Source organism: Phalacrocorax aristotelis, chromosome 10 (genome assembly GCF_949628215.1).
Source record: "Phalacrocorax aristotelis chromosome 10, bGulAri2.1, whole genome shotgun sequence".
Lineage (NCBI taxonomy): Eukaryota > Metazoa > Chordata > Aves > Suliformes > Phalacrocoracidae > Phalacrocorax > Phalacrocorax aristotelis.
Window position 1 is genome coordinate 19,254,916 of NC_134285.1, and position 10,568 is coordinate 19,265,483.

Consider the following 10,568-nt stretch of genomic DNA (forward strand, 5'->3'; position numbering starts at 1 on the left):
CTTCATTACGGAGGTGTCCCTCCACAAGTAACTGTGGGGCACACTGCTGGGAACAGGCTGGAGAGGAACAGATCATACCACACGCATCCAAACTGGCAGCATGTGGGAGTGGTGAGAGTTCTGGTGTTGAAGGAGCTCTTCACAATGTACCAGCTATTGCACTCCCATTTTGTCTTTGGAGAGCCAAGTACCTTCATCTGTGCAGAGGACAGGGAGAGCAGCGGCAAAAGGGAGTAAGTATTTGCACCGGTTCCAAAAGCCTCACACACGTGGGCACAGGCAGTCTCGCAGTCCTTCAGGAGCCAGAAATACAGCATCGCTGACGAGCACGCTTGAGCCAGTAGAGGTATGTAGAGTAGTCGCAGCCTGAGACTGCAGCTCTGAGGCTGTAGCTCCGAGGCTGTGAAGGCTGAGGGTAGGTGGCAGGCTATGTCTGCCTGTCACAAAATGCACCTTAACCTGAGTTGAGCTGTAGGGTCTCTTGTAACTGAAGACACAGCAGTGCTCTGACACTGTGCACTCTGGTTAATGGGGAATAGAGTAGGGCAGCTAACAGAGTAAAATGCCCTGTGCTGCATGGCCACAGGCATATACTGTTACTATGAGCATGATTTGTGGCTGCAGGGATAGCTTACTAATATCAGGAGTACAGGTGCATCGTTGCACAGTCACGGATTGAAGATGCCTCACCAAAGTGCTTTTTTAACAGAGTCAGAAGGTTTTGCACAGCTCTGGGACTGCAACAGCAAGGTCACAAGTGACCCTGTAAATAAGAAGTCTACACCCCCATGGGAGGTGGACTGAGGCATTGGAAAATGCTGTCTGCAAGGATAGTTTCCAGGTTGGAGTCATGGGAAGAGGGTGTGTGGCACCAAAACCCACGTTACAGTACAGATGAGGTATCAGCCACTCAGGCATTTTTTCAATGACACTGAAAGCTAATGCCTTCTCCCAAAGCTGTAAGAGATGAAACAAACTCTACCCTTTGAGAAACCCACAGGGATTGGGGAATTTACCCCCTGGCCTTCAGTAACTTATTGCCACAATACACATGATGCAGCACACCGAGTAAAGCACAAAAATTCAGCATCAGCGTTCAGGGCCAGGAAGGGCATCTCTCTGGCTTTCACTGCTCATATTTCCACTTCTGACTGCAGCTTCACACAGGGACCATTACTGCAGCAGGTGTGGGGAGAAAGCAAACAGCATCAATTCCCCTCAGTATCAGATTCCCACCCCAGGACCCTCCTCCAGTGTGCTCCCTGGCCATGAGCAGGATCCCTGGGCTGCAGCTGTAGCACCAGGAGGAGTTCTTCAGCAACAATAAAGCTAACAAACAAAGAGGTCTGTGTGGGAGACAGCAAGTTGCATCTCTCCCCAGCTTGCTGTCACAAAACTGACTGAAAGTTAGCTGAACTAGAAGGCTGTGGAGCAGCCACCCACTGCTCTGTACCATGAGGGGGCAGAAAGATTTCTGGTGTTCTCAGTTGTCCCTTTGCTTTAGGGGACACCTGTACGCCTGGCTCAGCAGCAGCAGTGGGGTCCCTGGTACCACTGGGAGCCCTCGGGAAGCCAGGCACCAGCTCCAGCCCCCCGAAAAGCAGCCTGTGCCACACAGCATTATGTTTCTTGTCAGAGGCTTATTAACATCACTATTTAATCACCTCTACTAAGGCACAAAGGAAGAAGGGCCAGGGAGCACAGGGCTTTCAAAGGTTTGCAGGAGAGGCAGCACTGGTGTTTTGGGGCATGGTTGGTTGGATTTTGATTTCTTTTTTTCAGGCTCACAGGCATGCTGGAAGTTATACTAGAAAAGGGGCCATTAGAATACTTTAAGGTATATTTGTAAGGTGCTGAATAGCCCCAGCTGTAATTTTCTAGGGCTGGATGATTAGGCCCAAAATGCCTTTGCATTAACCTCTGCAATATTGATGCACACATCTTGTGTTCTCCTCTTGTTCTCTGTTCTCTGCTTTTTTTTGGTATAAATATAAAGCATTGCTGAACAGCGACAGCATGCAATTTCCTATAACCCGGAGGGAGCGTGCTCTGGAGTGTGAAGAAAGCTTGTACTAATAGTAGAAAGAACAACTGGTGAAGAGACATGGAGCTCATTTTTTTCTCTCAGCCAGTTTTCCTACTGATGTAATTGCACTGACTCCAACAGAGTTACATGGGTGTAAATCACGATCACAGGAATTCAGGGTGAGGCATCTATTCCCTCCCTCCTCTCCCAGCTCCTACTGTTCAGGCTCTGCAGCTGCCCTCTGCAGAATTCACCCTCTTTCTGCCCCTTGCATTCTCCATCAGGTATTGTTATTGTTACAGCCAGCATTTGTACAGTGCTTTGAGATCCTGTCAGCGGAGGCTGCGTTACCATTGAAGGCAAGCACCTCTGTTCAGTTCTGCCCTCCGCCTTGCTGTCACTAACACCTTGCAGGACGTGCTCCAGCAAATGGCACAGTTCCTGTGCTTACACAAGCCGAAGGCAATGCTGAAGAGCCTCCTTTTGGCTGCAAAACCAGACTGTCAGAGCTGACTGCTTGTCCAAAAAGAGGTGCTACCACACCATGGCGCTGTAGGTCCTGTGGGCAGGTCCTGTGGGTGCTCCAGTTCCCCCACTGTGAGCTGAAAACACTTATACTGAGGAGACAGAAGAATTGGGAGAAAATAAGAAGGGTTAGTCTTTACCTGGTACTCCCCTGAGTTCAAAAGGTTTCAGTGTGGGTTCATTTTTTGCCCCTTCTTCCCCTGCCTCAGCAAAAGGACTCAAGATCCTCACACAGATATTTTCACACGTAACACAGACATCTTCACAAAAACGAGACACGAGCTATGGCATGGAGGACTGTTTCCATGCATAGCCATTTATGGTTGCCTGGCAGGTGAGACACACACACTCACCTTTCCCATTCATGACTACCTCCTTTAGGGAACGGTTAAGCTATGCTTTCGCTGACATTTTCCTCTGGGGCCTTGGGGATTGCTCAGGGGATGAATGTACAACTTAGTGCTGTTAAACAATCACATGACTCTTCTGAATAAGCCTGTAAGGAATTCACCCTTCAGCTCTTGATTAAGTATATTGTATCTTTCTTACCAGTGTACCGTAGGGCTTCCAACAGGCCACTGTCACTGCCACAGGGCTCATGCTCTCCAAATCCTTATGAACACCATACAAAGACAGCAAGGTCTCAAGGTCCAGCACAGCTCCTGCTGGAATTCTCCAAGCACAAGTCACCGCTTGGTACATAATCAGCACTCTACTTCTAATGTTCACTTAAAAATTCATCTGCCATAGAGGATGTTCACAGAATAAAGGGAGACACCATCTTTCCCAGCTATGATTTGCCATAGACAGAGTGCAATAAATTGGTACTTCTTGGAGTGCGCACCAAGGCTGGAGCAAGAAAAGTGGATGAGATGCACAGCAGAAGGGGTTTGTTGTTGTTGTTGTTTTTTGCTTCGTTGGTTGGTTTTCTTTTTAATTAATACTTCATTACTTCTATGCTTCCTCTTCACATTCCAGGTCAGCAGCTGATGGTGAAGTTTGAGAATGACCATGAAAGGTGAACCTTTATGCTCTTTGGACCACAGAAGAGCTCACTTTTGATTCCTTTAAACCTATCCACTCACACTTTTTTGCAGAGAAATTCCTACTAGCTCAGGATAACATTCCTGCCAGACTCTGAATGTCATCATATGGAGATCTGCTCCCACACAGAAGGGTGCAGAAAAGATGATGTGCTAATGAGCTACCTTCTTATCCCTGCTGTCAGTTCAGTGACTCTCCCTCCTCCTCTTCTCTTCCCCTGAACTGCAAATGTAATTGCTTTCCAGCAGCAGTGCAAAGAGCCCAGTCCATCTGCAACCCTGGAACCCCTCCAGAGGGCAAAGTCTTGGCTCTGTGCTTCAAATTCTCTTGTCTTTTCTCTAGAGAAGAAGGAAGGAAATACTAATCAGGGCACTGATGCAGCCAGACTGAGCAGCTGAAATGAGACCAGCATCCCTTTTGCCATGGGACTACCCAGGCTGTTCTCCTGCCAGTGCTCAGCAGGCCAGTGCAAGCCTGTTGCCACCATGTCACTAGTACTGTTATTCTGCTTGGCGGTGCAACTTGTGCCTCCGAGCCTGCTCCCCTCATGCCCTTCTCAATACGTTACCTACCATGCAGCAAGCAATATAATACCTAACACAGACTGGATAGCCCAATGCTTAACTCATCTCCCATGTTCCATAAGGAACTTTACAACTTCTGCACGTACAGGGCTTTGATACAGGCAAACAGGGTACTCCAACATCGCTCACACCAATTGGCACTTAAACTTGGGCAGGCCACTTTCCCCTCCCACTCTTCCTAGGTGTAAAGTGGGGTTATACTTACTCATCTGCCTCTGAGAGGGATAGTTAGTGTTAAGAAGAGCTCTGCACATTACTACAGGACACTGATGCAACGTCTGAGCCTCCTCAGGCAAGAAGCATGCTCAGGCTAGAGGCAATGAATATAGCAAGGTCACTGCTATGGTTCTATGGTACTCGTGATCTACTGAAGGCACAAAATTATTTCAGGTGTCATGGTTATCAGTATCTTTCTTTCACATTATCTCTCCATATGTAGATTAGAGCTTGCTGAGAGGCAAATGATTCTGCTTAGGGCCCTTGGAAATGAAGGAAAAGAATGAGATATCAGCATAGGGGAAAAAACCTGGTAATAGAGAACCCTGTAAGGGAAGAGGAGCAATTTGCCTGCTCGGTTTTCTTAGAGGATCCATAGGTACAACATTTGACAAATAACAGTATCAAAGCAGTTGCTTTAATTTCCCTCATACAGAGCCAACATACCAGGAAAAAGATTTGTCAACAAAAATTTGATTAAAATTGATGATGCCAAACTGTGTTGTTCCCCAAATCCCTTCTTTATGAAATCCATGCCAGCCTGTTTTAGCTTTTTCAATTTAAAGGGTCATATTGAGAGCTCAACACTGTTTTCTGCCCTGCCATTGTTTCTCCGTTTTCCATTTATAGCTGCTTGTTGACTAGCCTGGTCACAGAGTATGAAATTATTTGTTTTCAAATCCAGTGCACTAGGTTCTCAGCAAACAGGACAGAAAAACTGGGGGATTCAGCTTGTAAGTATTTTGATCCGATGCCTTCTGGGAAAAGGCACATGTAGCCAGCAGCTGGCCTTCCCACATGGATTTCTCCCACTCTAGGGCTCTAAAGAGCCCTAAATGTTCTTTACTGCTAATGCTCAGCCATCTGATGCAACCTTTACTACATATATCACCAATACTGTAACATGCCACAATGACCCTTCCACTCACATACTGAGCCTTCTCGCCTCACTGTGTGTTCCCGTGTGAGCAACAGGGAAAACACGAAGGTATTGCACAACCACACCATGACACCTTTCTTCCATTACCCGCAGCACAGCGTCTTGCAATTCCTTTTTAATTGCACTCATAATCTTCCTCTACCACATATATATCTAAAGAACAGCCAAAAATAGCTCAAAGAAAATAGGCAAATTCTGTTACAGGAAAGCAGCTCAAGTTAGCCAGAGGGGTTATTTCTCAGGCTGAAGGTTTCACAGAGGATGCTATGGAGTCCAGTTTTGACTCTTCTTTGGTGCAGAGCTCATTATTGTGGCAGAACTAGAAAACCTCACACCTGGTGATGTGTGAAAGAAGATGCATGGCAGAACTATATTTATGTTCAACATACACCAAGTCACCCTGGCGTGAAGGGAGGAAGAGACCCAGTTCTTGGCTTGGATTTGCTCTCTCGTATTTGTACTTCTTGACTGCAAGAAGTGCAGTACGTAGGCTTTGCATTAGATGAATGGAGCCCTCTTCAGCTATAGCCATCACTGCTTTGGGCCACCCCATCACCTTGCAGCAAAATCTAAATCCTTGCTGCTGTTCCACTTAACCTGCCTACCCACGTATCCATTCACAATTACACATTCATAGCCAAGGCCTTGGCATGTAACAGCTGCCTGCTCCCCTCCCCTCTGCCTGCTCACCCATGGCAATCCAAGGGGTAAGAAATCCCAGGGCTCTACTGTGCTGCTTGGCACTACATGGCAGCGCAAACTTGGAAAGCCGGTTTAATGAGGCAGCTAAGAGGAGAGAAGAATGCTTGGAGGTGGATGTACACTCTAAGCTGCTGTGCCACCAGATGTTAGCATAACCTGTTGAATAACAGTTTGCTTGACCTGTTCGTTTAGGCTAAAATGAACACACAAATCTGCCAGCAGGTCGGGAGGGACAGTGAGAAAAAGCTGGGACAGATGGAGTGCATTGAACTTTCCCACCAGCTGGATCTAGAAGAGAACAGCCATCCACAGCCTCTGTTCAAGGACGTTTCATATTATAGGCTCCCATTTCAGCACAGAAGGTAATGAAGTGGGGGATAGGAGAGGAATAGGTGGCCAATGATTCAACTAGAGATGCAGCATTAAATGGTCCGTGGACAACGGTTTGATCACCTCAGCCGTCTCCAGGATTGGAGAGAAAAGGCACTGGCAGATTTGGGGCAATTCTTCATGCCTCTGACTCTGAAGGCATCTATTATGCAGAGACTAAGACTCAAATTAAAGGAACCACTAATTGCTTAATCTTAAGCATGTGATTAAGTTCAGCATCAAGTGATTTAAACACATTCTTAACAGTCTTCACCCAGGAACCTTTGATAATTTTGATCGAGTCTTGCTTTGGTAAGATCCATATTTTCTTGTGTAAGCATTAAAACATAACAGGGTCTGATCATAACATTATCCATGCAGATGGTCAGTCCATGAGTGGGCAGCACTGTGACTGCCCATTCCTGTTTGAAGCAGTGGAATATGGAATAAAGCCAAAGATTTTGGCATTAGCCTGCAGTGCCAGACTTTAGGTATAAGCCTCTGCCAACCAAGATCCCAGAGAGCAGAACACTACTGTCCTCTCACCCTGCATCCACCTCCGCATTAAGCCTCTCTCTTCCCCAGGCAGTGGCCAAGCGCTCCAGCTGACATTGCAAGGTACCCACCGCCAGAGGCTGGGGTCTTGGCAGGTTGTAGCCAAGTGCTATGGGATTGGAGGTTGTGAGGTGTGATTTAAAAAAGTGAAAACAATTATCCTAAAGAACCATTAGCCTCTTGAAGGGCTGTAAGGCAACAGCCTTCCTATCTTAGCTGGCACAGGCTACCTAAAATGGGACTCCTACTAGGGAAGACTAAAATATATTGGAAAGCCCCTGCTGTACGGCAATGACATATGTGTGTACCCCACAAAATCAAGAATGGACTGTGCATGTCCTAGCACTGCCAAGAGCAATCTCATGGTCGTCAGAAGCTGGATTGCAATCCACTTTGTTATAATTGTCTGGGGGCTCTGGAGTGAGAGTTTTTTTCTTTTCTTAAAGGAAATATGGACTCAGGGAACTGGTTTCTATCCAATACACACAGATAACAGGACAGAGAGTCTTTCCTCAACAGTGCAATCTGTACCAAGGTGGGATTCGCACATGTTTGAGGGTTTGAAATACATGTGTTAGCTGGCAGTTGTGAAACCTTACACCAATGATACCTTCAAGGGAATGATTTCAAGGCTTTTCCTTGAAATGAGAGGAGGAAAACACCTATCAAAAAGAGTTGACATTGTCAGCTGTTGTCCTGGCACCAGTCTAGTGTTCCCACCTCACAAGAATCTGGCTGTGCTCTTCTTAGCCTGATGTAACCTCAGGCTATGTGTAACACCAGAGTTAGTAAACAGGCAGTGACGATGCCTCTGCTTGTGTACAGCATTCCAGTCCAATCATTACATCACATACCAATCACTCGGGTTATGACTTTGGTATTCCACCGACACACAAGTCATCAGCCTCCAGCACCCATTCGACCAGAGTACCCACAGCTTTAGTCTGCCTCAGGAGAAGATTCCCCATAGTCAGAACCGTACATCTCACTTCCAGATCTCATGCTGGCCATTAAACAGGGAGGGTGCCCTGGTGAAATCTGGATCCAGATTCATCCAAGCTACATGGCTCTTTACCCTGTGTTGTTATGACTGGCTGGGTGGGTGGATGTGGGGGATGAGTGCTATAGATGAGGTACAGGAATGCAGGTGGAATTCAGACTGCATTAATTTAAGAAGATTACTTGTAAAAAACATGTAATCCACACTAACCTCACTTTTCCCTCTTCTCCACCTCCCCCCAAAATTCCCATTGTTTTTCAAAAGCCCAATAGGCCCAGACACCTGTGTCCCTGTGTCCCTTCACCCACACTCCAGCCAAGGCAGATACACTGAATTTACATTTCGATCTGGTGACATTGGTACTGCCACCACACACAGACAGACACAACTAGGCAGGTTATTTGGCACTGGAAAATACCTCAGCGCCTTGAACTACCAAAGAGCTGCTGAGAGCTGACATAGAAGGGGAAGAGCGACAAGGAAAACTCTGGCCTTGGTATAAAGAGATGAAGCTACTGAATTCAGCCTAGTGAAGTTTAGCTTCTGCTCTTAGGTCAGTTCCAAAAAGTTCAGCATGTAGCAGTGTCTGAGATTAGACAACATTAGGTACATGAGAAAAATGAAACTGCAATGGAGATATGTCATGGCTGAGCTGGAAAAGTTTAGTGCCAGATCAGAATCAATAGCACAGCCAGAGCAAATGGAGATAAACAATCTCACAGGGAATATTGATAGGTCAGAGTCAGCCAAGAGAGGAGCAACATCAGGACATAGTCAAAGAGTGCAGGAAAACGTTCAGACTACTGCCATTACATGCACAGAGGAGTTACCTAAGCAGACATGAGAACAGGCTAACAGTAAATATCTTGTTCTGTCAACACTGGCTGCTGTTTTCAGCCACGGGAATTAAAACACTGGCAAAGTATGACAGCTCTTGATGGAGCAGAACTCTATTTGTGGATGCCCACAGGTCATTGGTAGCTGAGGAACTCCTAAGCAGAACTCAGATGCCTTCACTAGTGATCTTAACCAGCTAAGAGCTTGGTCACTGCCAGCCTATATCATTTTGCTGTCAATCTCTCAGCTATTCTGTGGGCCAGCGCCTGCCCCTCAAGTCACCATATTCCCTGCACAGAAGAGGATGCAATGTCACGAGTCACTTCCCTGTTGCCTTCCAATGAAGAACACAGACCACAGAACTGCACTGTCAACACTTCCCGCACATGGCTTACACGGCGAGGAGGTGCAGTGGGAACACTTTTCCTGCACCTAGAAAAGCTGTTGAGTTACCCTTCCTTACTGTCCATTCAACCAAAAGGCTGGCAGTGGCCTTTTCACATTTGCACTGGGAGAAGGGACGCTGTAACTGGTTAATGGACTGGCTGTTCAGGGCTGCAGGAGCTCTGCTTGCTTAGGCATTCAGGCACAGCATGGCAACACAGCTATCATTCACGCAATATGCACCCGTGCCTTATGCCCGGTGAACAAAAGCAAAGGACACTGCCTCTGGGTAGTGACTTTTTGTTTTGGCCTGGAGAAGGGAGGTGAAGTCAGTGTCTGTAGGTGCAGGCATGTCTAGACAACACAAAGCTAGGGCAGAAAGACCAGCCATCACAGTAAGCCGAGCTGATACAGCCATGCAGTCCAAGGCTCTTTGCGCTGACGGTGCCATGAGTCACGAGCAGTAGAGGTGGAGCAGCCCAGTGGCTCCCAGTTTTTGTACGTGCCTGGAGTCACCTTCCCCGAAACACAGTGCAACCACAGAGAATTCACCCCCATTTATGCTAATGCTCTGAGTCACCCTGTTGATCAGCTGCTCTCTTTGCAGCCACTACAACAGCAGTCTTGGCCCGGCAGTCAAGTGCCTGAAGCTTGGCCACTCGTGTTCCTCCTACCTGCCTTCTATTACCACCACAGCCTGTGACTCGATGCAATATGTCCTCACGAGCCTTCTGTTTCCATTTTAGTGCAGGACAGCACAACCATTCTCCCACATGGCCCAGGTTTTTCATATGGGGCAGAAAGGAAACTTTCCCTCCCCAAAAAAAGCACAGCAAAACACACGTATGGCTGTTTTTCTTTTTAAAGCCAAACCCAGACTTTAAAGAGGCTGCAAACAGAGCCATTGCCAGCCTGGTAACAGACCGCAAAAAACATGACTTCTCTTGAAAAGAGAATCCATTTTATTTCACTAGAAAAATTCTTTTCCTACATGGGCTACAGCTGCACTTTCTGACCTCTCATTCCAGAGGGCTTGGAAGCATCACATCTCCTAAACAGAACTGAAAAAGGTTTAATGTTGAAATAATTTTATCTTCATAATCTTAAATAATTTTATCTTCATAATCTTAAATATTAAGTATTTGAGAGTCATGACGTCTCCATGATGGAAGTGATAACATCGAGCTTTCAAATGCTGTACAGTGAACTCCCGCAAAGGTTACAAAGCGTGGAATGCACCAGGACCACCCAGAACGGGTCACAGCCAACACGCACAACAGCTCTGTCCGGGCAGATGCTTTTTCTGTTCTGATCTTGTGTGTGGTTGAGTGTAGGACAATGCTCATCACTGGCCATAAAGAAAGTCCAATGGCTTCTGATAACTTT